The sequence below is a fragment of the Phocoena sinus genome, chromosome 16, assembly GCF_008692025.1.
Source record: "Phocoena sinus isolate mPhoSin1 chromosome 16, mPhoSin1.pri, whole genome shotgun sequence".
NCBI lineage: Eukaryota > Metazoa > Chordata > Mammalia > Artiodactyla > Phocoenidae > Phocoena > Phocoena sinus.
In genome coordinates, this window is record NC_045778.1 from 83,150,002 (window position 1) to 83,168,779 (window position 18,778).

Here is an 18,778-nt window from a genome sequence, read left to right on the forward strand (position 1 = left end):
TGTGAAAGCAATTATGGACTTGATTTAACCAACCAATACTTAGGCTCAGCCACGGATTTACAGTCAAACTGTTTTCTCTCCTTCTCATAAACACATTTCAGTGGGAAAGCACAGTTTCAGATTCGAGGGGAGGCAAACCATCCAGCCATACTTAAATGGAAATAAAGAGAAAGAAAGCATGAGTGCGTGCCGGGCAGTAACAAGACATCTAAATCCATCCTCGGGTCCAGAGGAGCGTAATGTACGCATAATTTATGCTGCCCGTGAGGACGGGCACATTTCACGGTCTATACTGGAGCCGTGGGGACTGGCAGTGGAGGAGGGGTGGAGGCTGGCTCCTCCAGAGTTGTCCTGGTGGAGGCGGTGAGTTGTGGTCCAACCAGAGATGATTCCCCATCACTCCGGCAAAGATGAAGCAGAGAGCAGTAGCTTTACACAGAGACGTCGCCCCAGCTGCCTTTCCAGTGCCATCCTTGGGGTGTCTGGGGGGGGACCTGGTTCTGGTTTTCAGGTTCAGTGTGCTTTGGTTTGGGGTGAAACATTTAAAATAACGATTAGCTCATTTGTTCATAAGGGTTTGTTTGGACGAGGCATCACGCTAGGCACAGAGATAAAATGTGAGCGAAACAGACCGTGTGAAGAATACAGCCTGCGGGTGAAGGTGGCCGGCCATCAAATCATCACCCAAACAGCTGTGCTAAGGGCTGTGCTCTTCCTGCCGTGAAGCTGTGCCATCAAGGGGCGTGATGTCCTCGGAGAGGGAGGAACGTGTGCAGGGTCTTATGGCCGAGCAAGGAATTGTGGTATTCACCCTGAGAACGATGGGAGGTCGTCTTTAAGGCCTACAAAATGGGAAGGATTTTAGGCAGGGAGGCAACACGATCAGTCTTGCCTTTTCGTAAAAGATCGCTTTGTCGGGTTGGGAGGTACAGGAGGGGACGAGGCTTATCACATGGAGAGGTCAGGGGTCACAGGGGCAGATATGGTGGCAGCTTGGACAGGACCAATGATGGACAGCGTTTGGAACAGAGGCTGAGGAGGTGAGATCTCCAGGGCTTGGTGCAGGAGGACCTTTGCATGGGTGGATAAAGGAGAGACGGGACTTTGGATGAATGTTAGAGTCCCGGTTTGTCCAGCTAATTGCGTGGTGGTTCTAGTTCCTAAGGAAAGGGATGCTGGGGAGGACCAGGGTTGGAGGAGAAGATCGGGAATTAATTTTTTGGCTCTGTGGAGTGTGAACATCTGTGAGCCCTGCACGGAGAGGTGCCCACTAAGTTGTTTGGTGTATATGGTTTGTAGCCCAGACAAGAAGTCTGGGCTGAGATGTAAATCTATGATTCTACTGGACACAGATGAGAATTCCTAGAGAAAGGGTATAAATGGAGAGAAAGAACCTTGAGAGTCTTTGTATTTGATGGCCTGGTAGAGGAGGGAGTCTGCAGGTGCAGACAGAGCAGCCTAGAACGTGCTGGAAGGTGGGCTGTGTTACTCGATCCCAGGAAGAGTCTCCACAGACAGAGGTCTGCTCTGAGTACAAAGGACACTCGCCAAAGGTCACCGTCACTGGTGATTTTAACCATGGCAGCTTGGATGGAGTGATGCAGGTCCGAGGCTGATGGGAGCCAGTTAGGGGTGAATGGTGGGTGGAGAAATAGAGACAGGGCGGCAAAGATGAAGCTACTGGCGTTTGGCTAAAATTGAGATGAATGCGGCCTAATTTCTACCATCACTTCCAGCTCAAGAGAATGTGGATGGAGAAAGGGTCCTTCAGTTCATCCCCCTGGGGCAGGCGCTCACACCCTCTCAGAAGAGCAGTTCTCTGCACCTGTGTGGTCTGGCCATCCAGGCACACGTCACGCCCACTGTGGGAGCAAAAACAGGGGCAGAGGGGCAGGAATCTTTGCAGAAATAGAGGAGAAAGGTTACAAATGTGGATTCTCGTGACGTGATGATCTTAATATCCTAGGTGGGTGTTCCCTATTCTTGAATGTCTAATCAACCTTCTTCTCCACACCCAGTATCTATTTCTCACCGTCAGTCGCTAAGGACAAACCACGGATGGTGATGAACACATTTTATAATGAAGAGAAAACACGGTCGTATATGTTAGCTTCCCGGCTTCTCCAAGCAGCCCTGCCTGCAGAGCAGGTAGTCTGGTGCTTCCTCTGGAGGTGAAGCTAATGGGGCTCAGAGGGGGAGTGATGTGCTCTCCGGTTTATAGAGCTGCGAGGTCAGAACTGGTCACCGAGTGCCCTTTCCAGTAAGGAATCCCACCTCAAACCAGCCAAATATTAGGAAACCCTCACCAAGGAGACCTTTCCCATACCCGTCTGTCTCTGCTCTGGCCACTACCTCAGGGAGCTTCTTGAGGGACCCAGGCCTTGGAGGCCTGCTTTGTGGAGCATCCCCAGGACACAGGGGCTGGGTGCTGGGCATAGTGACTCACCTGTCGGGGTCCAGACCATTCCCAGGAGGCCTGGCACGGCCATCCCACTGGGGGGTGACCTGCAGCGAGAGCAGGTGGTCCCAGGGTCTCCCAGGCCTGAGCCAGCCAGCTGCTCCCAGACTTCTCCCAGCTGAACGGATGGTCACCTGACCTGGCTTTCGCCCCCATCCCGGCCAAGCCCTGCCCCCCAGCCCTTCCTCAGAGGCCCGCTCTGTGTCTGGAGGCTACTTGCTTCAAGAACCCAAGTGACTACCAGGCCCTGATCGAGCCCCCGGTGGAGCACAGCCGGACAGGGGTGGAACACCCAGGGAAGGTTCCAGACGCCTACTGATGAAACCACATGGCCACTCAGGCTCTGCGTTGTGGGTTCACTCCCTCCCTATCTCCTCCGCATGCACAGCCTGTGAGGGGCAGGGGGCCACTGAGAACATGGCCCTGACTCCCCGAGGAGCCACGGAGGAAATACAACAATTTGTGGGGAGGCAGGAGCCCTGCGTGCTGGGCCGGTGGCCACAGGAAAGGGACTGGGGCCAGTAGGCCTGAAACGGGTCAGAAGCGTGGATTTCAGCCGTGGGGCTAGGTGGACACAACACAGTCAGGGAACAAAGTCTTACAGGATGGCCAGAGAACCGGGGGTGGGCTCCGGTGGTGGGGATTACGAGGCATTAGTCTGGCCGGAACAAGCAGTGTGGGAAGCGAGGCAGCAGAACCTGACCCTGGGGAGACAGAAGCAGCAGCGTCTTCCAGACGGGGACGGTGCTTGTCTTCCGCCGCAGCTGCAGAGACCCGGGTTCCAGTCCTTTCCTGCCTGTGGCGGCGTGACCTGGACAAGGGTTAGTGAGTCTGATGGGTCCGGGGCTCACTTTGTCCCCCGCCTAGATAGCAAGGTCACTGTCACGTGGGAGGAAATGGACAGCAAGCTTGATGTCAGCAACGCCCGTGACACTGATGAATCCATTTTCATGAACCGGGGTCTCTGCCACGGGGCCTGGCGGGGCTTCCCGTGGACCCTCATCGCTTCTTTTGCTTCTTTCTCTTGACTGCAGACTTGAAGGGTGAGGCGGAGGGCGGATGCTCCCACGTGATTTGGGAACGACAGCGTAGGTGCCCCACGAGGTCATCCCCCAGCTGCAGCTTTTCACATCAGGGTGACACGGGGGCGTTCTTCTCCATTAACAGTTGCATCTCAGCCTTTACCACCTCTCTTAATACGCTTGATTTAGTGCAACTTTCCATGGAAGTTCTCCACGGCCAACTGACACATAGCCAAAGGATTTCCAAGATGAATATACTCTGCCCTGAAGCAAAACACCTGTCAATCCTTGACTCTGCATCTCAGGCACCATCCCGGGAATGTACACAGTTTACGAAGGCTGTCATGACGTCATTTCTTCAGAGTTCCAAGGCTCCGAGCTTAATAACACATCACATGGCTTGCAGCTCTTGAACACATTTTGCAGGTTTACTGGGTGTAACAAGAATGAATGTAAAATTATTTGCGATAGATCTACCAATAAAAATAAAAGTTTTATTTCCATCAGAAAGCTCTCACCTGTGGCACCAGCTGCAGAGCCGGTGGCCGGGAGGGCCCCCATTGCTTCTCACCCCCCGCCCCACCCCCGCACGCTCTGCTTGTTCTTCAACTTTCAGGTGAGGGGTTTGGGCTCTGAAATGCCTCCGCCTGTGCGGTAGGAACCCTCTTCAGAATGCGAGGGATGCTGCCAGCCATAGTAGCGGCAGGAAAACAAATGCTTTTTTTAAAAAAGACAAAAAACAGGTGCTGATCTGAGCCCACCAGGCTTTTTTTTTGTAGCTCTAGGCAGCATTATGTTATGTATTGTTAGCTCTACTCTCCCCCACTGGTGATTAGACGTCATAATGGCCTGGTGGGCTTGTCTGAGACAGGGCACCTCTGTCCACATCACTAAGGCCCCAATGCTTGGGCTTATCCCTTTCTTCACCCAGTATCTCTGCCTCATCTCTCTCTGACTCTTTTGGTCTCTGTCCCTCCGTTTCTCTCTGTCTCTCCTCTCCTCTCCCCATCTCTCTCCATACATGTTTTTTTCCCCCTTATGAATGCTGAATAATGCAAAAGCATGGAGTGTGGGTGGCCCCTGGTAGCTCTAAGAGTGACAGCTGGATGGAAGATCTCCAGGTAGGGATAGAACTTCTTTTTTTTTGCGAGGCAGCGGGGAGGAATGTAACCTCCAATGTACAATTTTTCTGGTTAGCTATTGGTATAAAAAACAGACCAACACAATTTAATGGTGCGAAGTGACAGACCCTTTATGACGCTTACAGTTCTGTGGTTCTAGAATTTGGAGAGTCTGCGGCTGGTGTCTCCCTTGAAGGGCTTGCGGGGCTGGAGCTGGCTGGGTCTGCTCCTCTGGGCTCCTGATTCGGTAGCTTTGCTTCTTCTCCACGTGGTGAGGCTGGAGTTGGAATGTCCAAGATGGCCCGGGGCTGGGCCGGCTGGCATCGCTCTCTCTGCACTCAGCCTCTCCTAGGCTGATAGAGGCTTCCTCCAAGGATAGGCAGGCGTTTAACAGGGAAGCTGGTTTTCCCCTGAGGGAGCCTCCCAAGAGGCAGCAAGTAGCATCCTCCGATTTCTTAAGGCCTGGGCTTGTCCCTTGCATGCTATACTTCTGGTCACAGCGGTGAGAGATCCTACCCAGATTCAGCAGGGGGCAGAAGATCCTCTCGTGATGGAGTGAGTGTCACAGGTAACGCGTCTTCTTCATCTGCCACGGAAACTCCTGCTGGGGGACCACGTAGTTCACTGGCTTGTGAGGAGCTCGTGGAAATTGATTTGGGGGGAGACCCAACAGGAAGGAGAGAGGGAGAAGTCGCGGTGCTCTGGCGGGTTAGAACCTCTGGGAAAGCTGCAGAGGGGATCGAAATGAACTACACCTCACTGATGTCAGGACATTATTAGATAGCAACCCAGACATACACCCCGCCCCAGACTTATCACGTTATTTCACGATGTCATTTTTTTCTGAATTCAGGGATTCAAAACAGTCTTGTTGTAGAACAGTTCTACACCGTGAGGCCACCATGGTGAGCTGGCAGGAAAGCTCCCCTCCAAGCTCCCTGCGGGAAAGGTGCCCTCTGGATGACCTCTGGGTGCCCTCTGCTCGGCTTCCTCAGGCCCGGCAGGTGTCCCCTCACTGGGCTGTCGGGAAGCTCGGGGGTCAGCGCTGGACGGGCTGCAGCATCGGGACGTGGCCCCGGCTTCCCCATCAGGCCTCCCACTGCCCCCAGCAGCCCCACCCACGGGCTGCTCTCTTCGTTTAAATGCATTGTCATGTTACAGCATCAGTGTTTCCAACGCTATTTTTGGAAGCTGCCTAGGTATAAATAAACATGCTAGTAGTTGAAGTTTAAAAATTGCTTCGTAGAGGAAAGGGCTCTCAGACGACGGCCATTTACGGATTCCAGCGGGTGCTGTGCTGTGCTGAGCTCTGAGGTCAGAAACTGTCCCCGGTGAGGCCTTGGGACTGAAACGCGAGGCCAGGGCGCTTCTGAGTGATTGGGGAACCGGCCCTGCCGCACCGCTGGGGGTCCATACAGATTATCCTGTTGTTTCCACCTTTCTCTCCGCCCCACTGGGAGGCAAAAAAAAAAAAAGGTCATGAAGAACCTAGGGGTAAGACGGGAATAAAGACACAGACCTACTAGAGAATGGACTTGAGGATATGGGGAGGGGGAAGGGTGAGCTGTGACAAAGTGAGAGAGTGGCGTGGACATATATACGCTACCAAACGTAAAATAGATAGCTGGTGGGAAGCAGCCACATAGCACAGGGAGATCAGCTCAGTGCTTTGTGACCACCTAGAGGGGTGGGATAGGGAGGGTGGGAGGGAGACGCAAGAGGGAGGGGATATGAAGACATAATATATGTATAGCTGATTCACTTTGTTATAAAGCAGAAACTAACACACCATTGTAAAGCAATTATACTCCAATAAAGACGTTAAAAAAAAAATCACATCAGGGGTGACAGCCAATGAATACTGCACACAGGTATAAAATCGGGCCACTTTCAAAACAGGCCCACCGGGAACGGCTTCCGTGAACCTGTTCAGAACCCATCACGACTGACTGTACAAAGAGAATTTTGCAGCTGTCGCAGAGGAAGCTAAACGGGCCTTCAAACCGTCACGTTCAATCTAAGTCAGTGATTAGTGGAGATCATAATCCAGAGGTTTTTCAAACACATTTCCTCAAATTTGCGTCTAACTACTCTTAATTATGGATACTGTCACCATCCCATATACTTAATCAGACCAGAGAACTCTTCTCCAGGGAGAAATGATTCTTATTACAAAGCGGAGCGCCGGCAGCGTGAACGTCACATGAAGGAGGGCGATCATCAAATGTGCTGCATCCTGATACAGATGAGCACCTTTGGGTGCCCTCCTGTGCAAGGTGGGCAGCAGGCTGGGGAGGGGGTCTCTGGGTAGGTGGAGGCAGGCCCTGCGGAGCAGCCCAGGCAGCAGAGGGACAGGCAGGCCAGGAATAGTGATGAGGGCGCATAGGGATGATGGAGGAGGGGACCACCCCCCCAGCCATCTCCCCTCACTCTCCATTCCTCAATTCTTGCTCCAAAGCCTTGAAATATCTCACTTCAAAGCATAACATAATAAAAAACACAGGTAGATAAAAACCCCTCTTCACAGAGAGTCTTGTATTAAAAGGAAATGATTTGGCCCTTAATTTCACCAGGTGACTAGTTTTCCAGGGCCCTAGGCAGGGAGTGGCCCAGCCGTCGGCTCCTCCTGTCCGCCCAACGCCGTAGGTTTGCTCGTATCCTCTGAGCTCCTCTCCCCAGAAGGGGCTGCAGGGGCCACGTATGGAGGGGACCACCGCCCCCATCCTTCTCACCTGCGTTGCATCCTCCTTAACCGCAGACCAGCTTTGATTTATTAACATCGTCTAGATTTAATATCTGAGCAAATGGGAGAAATCAGAACCCCTAGTCTTCTTGTCTCAGGATCTAACTGGTCCATCATCAATGCTGACCTTTTGAAATCTGAAACACCTTTTAATTACTTGCCGCCATCCACTTCTTCTATCCAAAGATGTTTTTTAAAAAATTTTTTTTTAATTGAACTATAGTTGATTTACTATGTTGTGTTAATTTCTGCTGTACAGCAAAGCGATTCAGTTATATATGTGTGTGTGTGTGTATATATATATATATATATATATATATATATATATATATATACACACATTCTTTTTTTCTATTCTTTTCCATGATGGTTTACCACAAGATACTGAATATAGTTCGCTGTGCTCTACAGTAGAACCTTGTTGTCTAACCATCCTATATATAATTGTTTGCATCTGCTAATCCCAAACTCCCACTCCATCCCTCCCCCCACCCCTTGGGAACACAATCTGTTCCCTATGCCAAATGTTTCATATTCCTCACCTGGACCATTTTCTCAGAACTGGCTTCTCTACACCCATCCTTTCTCCACCTCCCTCCCCCATCGCCACCTCGAATCTTCTAGAACTATTTCCTAATAGCAACAGATATATATCTAAATAAATTAGTGTCATGTCATTGTCATGTCATATGCATATTTAATTTAAATGTATTCAACTATACATCTTAAGCAAAAGTATACACATATTCATCCAAGAGACCGAACCATGTAAAACATCTGGGCAATAAGTGTGTGACTCAGTGTGCGTGATGGGCAAGCGCATAGCCTGGTCCTCTCTCAGTGGGTCTCTGTTCCCGTGTGCCTCTCAAGGGCGAGCATCTCGTCACAATGTTGTATGGCTATTCAGGGTGTGGTAGACAGCCTCTGGGAGGAGTCCCGTGATGCCTGCCTCTGGGGATTCACTTCCCTATGTAAGCCCCTCCCCTTGAGTTTGGGCTGGATCTGGTGACCCACTTGTAATGCAGAGAAAATGGCAAAAGTGATGGGAGTCACACTGCCCAGGGTCCCTTGCCTCCTGCTTCCTGGAGGCTTAGGTCATGGAAGCACTGGTGGAAAATTGGAGGATGGCAAAGGGGAGTATCTGGGGCACCCCCCCCCCCACTTTGCCCAGCCCTTACTAGACATCCCACTTGCCATGTTCCCAGCTGCCACCAGGACTCCCCACCCCAGGGGCTGGTTCCCACTTGAAGGCCCTGGATTCTGGGCTCTGCCATGGCCGTTCAGCCCCTGGGATGTGAGTGGCACCTGCAGGGCTCTTTTCTGCTTTGTCTCATCATCTTTTAATTGTGCCATCATGTAGGCACCAATTCCCTCTATTAAATTCTCTCTGTTCAGAAGCCCAGAGTTTCCTTAGCTGGATCCCAAGCACTGGAGTGCTCCACAGATACCCACCCCCCACCCCTGACCTCTGTGCTACATGAGCCGTCCAGGGTCATGTTAGGGTTGTGCGGGAGGAAGAGGACACTTGTTGCGCGTAGCACCTGACCAAGAAAAAGTCACGCTGCTCCTTTCTTCCCTGGGAGCTCGGGTTTCCTGAAGACTGCAAAATAGATGTGGAGAAGGTAGTTAACTCTTTAGTCGATAACTTTAAGCTTTAATGTTAGTTAAACGAACATAACTTATGTCGTAATGAACATCAGGACGTGTAACCACGCTGTGTGACCCTGAGCCCAAGGCTGTGCCCTTGGCTGTGCTCCGCTCTATCTCCCAGGGTAACCTGGAAACCAGCACAACTTCCTGGACCAGCTCGCTGGCTGGAGGAGCGGGCACCGGGCTCACAACTGTGCAGGGGCTTGAAGAGCGTGAAAGGGAGCTTCCCTCCTCTGACGCGGAGCTGGATCAACGGCTGCCCTTCTCCACTTCTGTGTAATAGAATTTTCATTTTCTATGAGAAAAGCAAAGCCAAGCAAAACCACACTTCTCCTTCGGAGGAGGGCTTCTTTGCGGTGAAATACCCACTCAGAATGGAGATAAGGTGGTGTAGACTGTTAGCCGGGCTTGTGGAAGTTCCTAGCACTAATAAAATTTAATTTAAAATAGTAAACCCTCTGCTTTCCTGTGACACGTATATGGGTCTTACATAATTATAGAACAAATGGCTTTCCCAGGGAAGTCTCGCCAGTGATTTAGCTCCCACGCTGTTAAGATTGGCAACACTTTCCTTTGCTCATTAAAACCTGGCAATCTGCACAAATCATTCTGGGTGCAGGCAACCACCCCTTCCTTCTAATGCCCATTATCAGAGCAGCCAGGAGAGGCCCTGGCTTCGTCTGTTTGACAGATAAGAGATGCTGTCAGACGGGTTTCCCTTGTGAGCGACAGAAGCGATATCTTGAGCTATAGGAGGGCACAGTCATTTAAGTCTTTACAGAGGCAACGCTTGGGAAGCAAAAGACTTTATGCCTCAGAAGAGGCACAAGGAATATTTACCAGTCACCTGGAGCCTTTACACTGATTTTCATTGAGTCAAGTGGTGGTGTAAGTCTTTTCAAGACATTCTTCCTTTCCTATTTTCCTATCTCTGTTGTTTCATCCAGCCCATTCTTTGTCAGAAAAATATCTATCCTAGTCTCACCACCCTCCAAATGGGCTTTCATTCTATGTGTGAGGAGTTCAGAGAAGGTGACTCTTAGGGTATTAAGACCAAAGAGTTCTGCTTCATCTTTTGCCTGAGATGATCAGAACAACTTAGTAGAAAGCTCTCTTTGGATCTTCCCAAGAAAAAGATAATAGCTAGCCCAAGGCTGTCCTGAGGGTCAGTCCTTATCTATGACCACCTCTGCCACGTGCCCCAGGACGTCCCACTGCCCCCTTGCGATATCCAGCTTTTACAGTTCTTCTCAGTGGAAGGGTTGGTATCAATGACCATGTCTACCATAACTGGATGTGGATTTCTATCTTAATTTTGGTTAGAGTCTCCTTCTTTTCTTTCCTAGATGTACCTCAGCTATTTTGCAACTTTTGTTTTTCACTTAAATTATAAATCTGTTAATTGAATTCTTTAAAAATATTTGCAAAAATCTCAGGAATATTCTACTGGCATATAGACTAGCATTGTCTGTTCTGTGGTTCCTTTTCTTCTTTCTGATTTTGTATTTCATTCATTTGTGTCATGAACCAGCGTCAAAGCCGTGGTCACCCACAGATCCCTAGACACGCCTTCCGTAACATTCTCGGAGAATTCCTCTCGCTAATAAACTTAGATGATGTCATTCGGTAGAAGGAAGCTTCTCACACGTGTGCTGTGCTCCTGTCTATATTGTGAGCTCTGCAAGGGCAGGAACCTGGTGCCGTGGATCTTTGTAGCATCATCATCTCACATCACATCCACAAAAGAACAGGTGCTTTCAGAGCTGTGCTGGAGCAGGTTCACACCAGCTCAAAGGAGCTGATTCCGTACATCTCTCCCCAACTCTGTGGCTAGTGATGTTGGGTTGGTAGATTGAAATAGATCATGGTGGGAATATTTACACAACAAAAATTGGCAAATGCAACAAATACAACATTTTTTTCCTCCAGGAGATGGTATGCAAATACCCCGCTGGCATACTTCTTGTATATTTGCTGTGTGAATGAAGACACACAGATTTTATCTCAATAGGTGGAGGCGAGGTTTTCTGTAAAGGGCTATTTGAAGGAATGACTTCTCGCAGGTGGAAGAGGGCACCGTATCTGACAGTCCAGGTGGGGACCACAGCTGCAGAGAGCTGCGCCCACACCAGGCTCAGACCCGCAGAACTCCCCTTTCCTGACACTTAGCTAGGTTGGGAAGTACGTCTGTGAGTCCTCTTCTAAAGCAGCTCCACGGGTACCTGAGGACAGCCCTCCACACTAAGCAAGCATTGGTCCCCCACGTGGACCTTGAATGGAGTTGGAAGTGCATGATTGACCTTTTCACGTTCTTGAATTAGCTGGCAATGATTCACACCCATTCTTTTCTCCAAACAAGTGTTGGATTGATTGAGTCTAAATTAAGATATTAACTACTACCCACATCAGGATCTTCCAGAAATTCTTTCACTCTTCAAAGAAGTGTTGATTAAAGGTCTCTTAAGGTCACATTAGGAGAAAAATAAAGGCAATCTTTGGGCCCAGCAATGCTAATGGATTGCATTAATTTCTTTGTAAGAAAGGGTATATTATTCTAGAACTACCCCCCCATCTGTATGACATTGCTCAGGAAAGACAGTTAATGAGCCTCGAGAAACCCCTATACTCACACCTGGGATTTTCTTGATCACAGAAAGATTTCAGGTCAATGTGTTGAAAGTAAAATTCTGCTTTGGTGATGCCTCACAGGTTTATTGTTTTAGGAGCTATTAGAAAACAGTGACTCCTAGTAAAGACTTTTTTTTTTTTTTTTGGCTTGTGAAGTCTAAGTATTTTCTTGGTATTTATAAGGACTAGAAATAAAAATGCAGTCCAGTGGCGATTCCACATAGCCATCTTGGTAAAAGGATGTGAAAGGGATAAGAGGTGAGACTGACAGCCTCATCCATGTTATTAATATTCTATGAATCTAAAAAGACATAAAATTCCAACAGTGGGAGCCAAATGCAGACAAAAATACTTCTCAGATCAACCTGAAGGAGAACATTTGAGGTGAGGTAGGTTTAATGAGACTGAAGCCCCAGGCTGAATTCCCACAGCCCTACAAACCAACTGCAAAATGATAATACATTTTATTAAATCTCATGTGGTGTCCAGTCTTGTCTGGGAGATGTGGGATGGGTTAATTGATTAACCAATCAGCTGTCTAGCTGTTTCCCGATTGTTTTATCAAGAAACGCATATGTTCTCTGGCCACCGCCGTCGTGTTTCTACTGTAAGTGGGATGAGCTTCCACGCCACATTCCAGGCAGATATCTCAGACCAGAGGCCCTCATTCTTCCCGACTGCAGAGCCATCAGCTCTAGCATGGGGGTGTCACGGCTTGGCCATTTCCAAGCCACAGCCTTGCTGGGGCCGGTGTGATGAGTGACATAGCCTGGACACGTCTGTGGAGGCGTGGCCGGGCGGTCTCCCCGTGGCGAGGCGAATTTCCACCTGCTTCTTCGTTTCTGATGATGTGGTGTCTGCTCCCTGAGCGCTCGTGCTGGAGTGACCGGGAGGCTTTCAGAGGCAGCCCTTCGGTCCCCCTGTGTTTGCAGATCCCTCCCGCACCCTGTGCTTAGATAAGACCCGAGGACTTGGCTGGGTTCTGAAAGAAGTGGCAACCCAACGCGCCAGCTCCCAAGGTCCTGCCGGGTTTGCGGGGCCAGGTCCTGGCAGCCACCATCTCCCGTGGACGCCAGGCTCACAGACAGCTGAGGCAGCGTGGGGATCCCGGCGAAATCCACCCTCTCGTCCACAGATGAGTCCACGGGAGGCTGGGGGAGAGAAGAGCTTCCCACGTGCACGTCAATCTTTAGTGACTTTGGAGAGTGCCGCCACAGCGCGAACGCCGCCCTCAGGACTTTGCAAACATCAACTCCTCTGATCCTCGTGACAAAGCCGTCTCGTCACGTCAGCGCTGTTACTGTCCTATTTTACAGGTACGGCAAGCAAGGCTCCCGGTGCGTGCTCTGCCCTCTGTGATGGAGCCTCACCGGGACCTACGGAGGGGCTGCTTCTGGGGAGGGGCCTGTGGTCTGGGACTGGGGACAGAGCGGGCATTTGCATACGCTTGTCTCGGTTTGGGTTCCCCGGAAAGAGGCTCTGAGATGAGGATTCCCGTGAAGGTGGGACGTGTCCCAGGTTGGGGGTGGGGGCAGGGAGCAGGGGTCAAACAGGGGCAGAGCGTCCAGCCGGCTCCCATGGACAGGGACAGGATGGTAGGCTGGTGTGGCCGGGGGTGGTGGAGGTGAGTGGGGCCCCTCCATCCCGGGGCTGAGAACAGGTCTGGGGGATGAAGGGCACCTGAAGGCGTCACCTGGAGATGGAGCAATGCACAGAATGGACCGAGGGGGACTGGGGGTCCCGAGGACTTGCCCATTGGGCACCCTGCTCACCCACCGTCCGTGAGTGAGGCCCAGTGGGAGGAGGCGTCTGCTGCGGCTTGCGTCCTCAGCTCCACCGAGGGGGGATGCCCCCCACGCCCATATTGCTTGACGGAGCCGGGAACAGAAAGAGGAATTACAGGGGAGACCTGAGTTCTGCGGAAGAAGGAATGCAAAGGGGAAAATGAGACAGCGCTCTCAAAAGACCTCGGGAATCTGGGCCACCACAGGCGACCACGTGTCTGCCCAGCAGACTGCCCCCTCGGCCCGAGGAAGACGGTGTCGTGACTGTGGCGCGAAGGGCAGACGATGGGCAAGGTGGTGGCAGTGTCAGCGGGGATGTACAGGTCAGGGCGTTCTCTGGGAAGGTAGCTACACCTGGGTTCCCCCAGCATGCTGAAGCCTCCGGGCCTTCCTTCTGGGGTCCCGCACTCTAGGGGTTCAGGGGGCGAGTGCTGGGGGGCCGGTTGCCAGCATCCGGCAGCTTTGATGACACAGAAGAGCTCCAGAGCCTCAAAGGGGACGGACCCCACCTTGGTCTAAAGAGTTCACAGGAAGAAAGGAAACCGGTGAGGACGGCTTGCAAAGTGGCTTCCTACTGGGTATCCTCAGGTCCTCCAGGCCCAAAGGGCACCAGTCACTGTGTCAGAGTATTTGGGCCCCCTGCGTCCTCCCTAAATCTCCGGGTGCCGGCCACTATCCTCCCAGGTCTGTCCCCAGTGCCTGTCACCTACCTGTTCTCTTCTTTGGTTTCTCAAGGCAATAGCAAGAGGCACAGAAAGGGGGACTATGTCTCTTTTGAAAGCAGCTATGCGAGTTATCATTACAGAGCTAAGACTTTTGCTGTGTCCTGCAGAGGACCTCCCACGGCCCCGGGCCTTTGCCTGCACGCTAGGGGTTCAGTTTACTGACAGAAACCGTGGCTTAAAATCTGCCGAACAAATCAAGTATCATTTTCCTATGTAAATAAGATGATGAATTATTCAAGAGCTGGGCCGGGTCATTTGCATGCATTCATCACCTACAGAGATGTAGGATACAGCATGTCTCTCTTGAGATGTTTTCTAATACGTACGAAAACAATTCATAACATTAGATCCCATTACTTCTAGATTAGCACTTGACATTCGTCAGACTAATGAGGTGTTGCTGGAGGGGACCCCCTAAGTTTCGGTAACGCTTAATGGATTCCGATGAGGACCACTCAGCAGAATCAGCCCTACTTTCCTTCACAGAGAAGCCTTTGTTCCTAGAGAAGTATTGAATATATTCCTACCTGGCTTGTAAACTCAAACCTCCCGCTCCTGGTGGAAACTGACTCTGCAGTTTGACACTTTAAAACCCTCATGTCCGATAAAGCTTCCTGGAAGACATCGACAGATACAGTCATGGCCATTTATCAACGACTGGATTTTTCGGAGTCCCCAGATCGTCATGGGCTTTGAATACAAGGCAGATATGATTGTCGCTGCTGACCTGCTGACCTGGCTCAGTGGAGGGGAACGCTGCGCTTTCCCGAGCCCCTGTGCGTGTCAGCGTGAGTGTTACCGGGCTGGTGTCACATCGCCAGCTCCAGGTGATTCCTGACGAGGCTTTTCACTGGCATCTAAGAACCCCTCGTGCTCACACTAGATGGAGTAGCTGCTGTACACCGTTCGGAGGCTCAGAGGCTCCCGAGGGGCTGCACCTTGACTCTTGCGGGAGAGGCTCACAGTAGGGGCTCTGCCAATTTCAGGGCGCCTTCGAGACCACACATATACGGTCTTTAGGGTCACGATGTCTGGGACTTTGTTTTCATGGCAAACGAACATCCAGGTCAGGCTGTGTTCCCGGCAGCTGAGGTGATGCGAGTGGGGTGTTTCCCATCCAAGAGTCTCTCCGTCTCTCAAGGATCGTGGTGTCTGAAATGTCACCAGCAGAGATTAATTTATCGAGGTTGCAAGTTTTCTGGTTTGTGTTGTGTTTCTGAGCATAGAATTCCAGAGATTTGCTTGTTTCAGTGCAGACATCCTCCATGTGGATGCCCCAGTTGGCACGTGGCAGGTGCCCTTGTTGAAGGAGCAAATGGATTCATCACAGCAGGTTCCTTGCTGCCTCAGGGGACTGAGGCCACTGGAGAGACCACGTCATAGTGTCTGATGACTCAGGAGAGAGGTTGGGGCTGGAAAGACCCCGGGGAGCGTCTTGCTTAGATGTGACGAGTGAAGCCCGGGAGGGCTTCCTGCAGAACAGGGCTGCGTCCAGAGGCCGTGGCCCAGCACAGCGCAGAGGCTGCCAGGGACGCGGGTCAGCGGAAGGGCAGAGACCAAGAGCCCCCGCACGGAAGCCACGGCAGGGTTGGGACATCTTGTGTAAATGGTGGTCTTCGAGGTCCAGGGAGAATGAGGAGAAGTAGGACGGGACACAGGCCCCGGGGGAGGCAGGGCTCCTGGAGGTGGGACGGGGGCGTGGATGGGGGGAGGGCAGGAAGACAGCCCCCGGGGGTGACTAGAGTGAAGCTCAAAGCTTTACAACAAGGCAGAGAAACAAGAGAGCCGCGAGGCCGCGGGCAGACAGGAGAAGGGGAAAGAGGGAGGGCGGGGCTCTGGGGAAGCCGGCTCTGAGGCTGGGTCCCCGGCAGGACGCTTACCGGGAGGACTCAGTGGACCCAGCAGAGTTGTCCCCTGTTGGACACGGATGGCTTGGCCATTACACCCCTTCTGCAGTTTGTCACTGGTGTGGCAACTGCTAAGGACATGACCCAGTCGAGGGGGCTCCCAGCATCGAGGCAGGCCTGGGGGCTCGGAGGCCTGGAGGTCCTCTCCTGACCCCTCTTCAGCCCCAGGCAGCAAGCCCTCCCTGCAGGGGGACCTGGGGACGTCACCAAGTCAGGCCCCAAGCGGGCCATTAGGGCCGTCAGCTTTTTCAGATGCAAAACCCGCCACTCGCTGCACTGTGTCCTCTGTTGTTTGAGAGGGTCCTCGCCTGCCTCCCTGCAAACTAAACTCACGGGGACGGCAGCTCACCTGTGTGCTGGGTGTCCTCTTCAGGGCAGAGCACATTGCTGGATGCGTGACACGACCTGTGGTGGCCTAGGGTGTCTGCCGGGTGCCAGGCTGTGGGACCTCAGGGCAGCCCACGTGGACACTCAGGAAGCCTTCCATGCATGTGGATTTCCAGGCTGCCCGGTCGGAATCCTGGTCTAAACTCAGAGCGTGAACACTGTCCTGACCTAGACCTTGCTCATAACCAGATTCTGGAAAATCTGATTTCAGATTCAGAGTGTAGGCCTTCTGGCTTGTGTGTTTACCCCGAAGCGAGAAGCGTTTGAGGTCAGAGACAGAACATCTGTGCACAATCAGGGCTGGAGGGAAAGCCCTTTCTGGGCAGAAGCCCCTCATTGTGGACGCCGCTGGCTGGAGTCCCAAGGATGGATCGGCGGAGTCCCCCTTCCTGCCTCTGAGGTGCAGGCGCGGACCGGCGCAATTGCTACTCACTGCAGATTTCGTGAATCAGCTTCTCCAACAGGATAAAGGCTCCCGTGAAATATCTATTGCTTTTTAAGCGATGCACGTCTCTTGGAAGCAGTACACTTATCGTCATCCGTTCTCAGTGGTACTTTTACATCCTTGGAGACCAGCAGTTTTTAAGCACTTACAGGTTCTTGGCTTGGGGTTTTCTCTCCCTGCGGGCTTCTCCATTATAACTTTCTCGTATTAATCCGGTTTTGAAGAAGCATTAACAAAATTCACCTCTTGGGGAAAAGAAATGGACTTTGAAGATAAATTTGCCCAGAGGGTTTTGGAGACCACGCACGATCTCTCTGTGCTTCCCCGTTCCTTCCTGGTCGAGGTTAATCAGCCCCCGGGGTCCAGTTCAAGCCTCAAAGCCCCTGTGGTGACAGGTCTTAACCCCTTACCCTTTGCTGTCAAATGTGTGTCCAGGCAACGGGGTCACCTCCCCACCCCCTGCCTCGACCCTACAATCTACTCTGCGTCCCCCAGGACCCCCTCCTTCCAGTGGTCCTGCTGAGAGTTGAGTGTGGACAGAAAGAGCAGCTGTTACTTCATCACAGCTACAAGCAGGTGTGTGCACAGCTGGCAGAGGGCAGAGGCAGACAAGGGTCCCCGGGAGTTTCCGGAGGGGTCTGTGGATCGTCCGCTTTGATCTGGCAGGAGGCTGCGTCTGGGGACACGAGGCGGGGGCAAGAGAGTCACAGTGGTTTTCAGGTGAGCTCCTGTGCGTCTCCTGCTCTGATAGGGGATGCCCGACGGCTGTGCAAGCCTCTCTGGACTTGGACACCTCGGGTGGCTGTTCTCCTGATCAGACCACACCGGCGGGGGCACTCATACGGGCAGGGACAGTCCTGGTTCAGAGGAGCCAGGACACTCCCCAGACGGCCCCATGACGGGAGGAAGAGGACCGGTGGGCACTTGGAAATGGAGGAAGCCGGGCTGGCTCCCTGAAGAGGGTGTGTGGTCCAGAGCGTCCTCCTGGTGCCATAGCCTTGAGGCAAAGTCACAGGACCCCAGAGCCTCCAGGGGCCCAGGTCTCCACTCGGCTGTGAAGGGGAATGAGATGGAAGTAAAGTTGCCCCATCAACGGTGGACACGAGCTGTCCTGCGAGGTTGGGATTCCCTTTTCCCTTCAACCTCCCATCCAGGGAAGTATCGTAATCTGCTACAGAGACTGCAATGTATCAGGCGTTTGTTTTGTTTTGTTTTGTTTACAGCAATGTAGAAAAGCAGCACGTTTTTTCTCAAGATAGAGAAAATGCAGATAGAAGCCATCACGGGTGCTCGGGGTGTGTCCTGGTCTGCTGCACACCCCGGTTGCTGCCTCCCCGCCCCGTCCCCCTTACCCGCCTGTGTGAGTTGCCTTATTAATTTTTGACACTTTCACAACTTTCTTATCTGATTCCAGTTGCTTGCTATTTAGGTCATGGTTGGTTGTGGTTTCCGTCTCGCTAACTGTGAATATTTAAAAACAACGTCAAAACAAAAGGCTCCGTTCCTTTTCTTCCTGTCAGTGTCGCAGCTTCTGATGTGGCGATGTTTATAGACTGGTTACTTACTGCTCTGTAGACACTCGGAGCCGGCGGCACCCATCACCTCATTGTGTCCTGTGATCCTTGTTACCCCGTTCTCATTGAGACGCAGAGAAGCTGACAACTCACGGATATGGCAGAGCCCCTGAACGGCAGAGCCAGTGTTACCAAAAGTGGGGTCCGGCTGCTCGCCGCTCAAAAACCAATACTCGAGAGGCAAAGTTGGTGGAAAGGAAAGTTTGCTTTATTCTGGAGGCCGGCAGCCAGTGGGGAAGGTGGAGTCTTGTCCAAAGTCCGACTCCTCTTACCACAACCGGCAATCTGTGGGCAAGAGGTTTTAAAGGGGAGTTTCAGGGGCTTATAGGCGGAG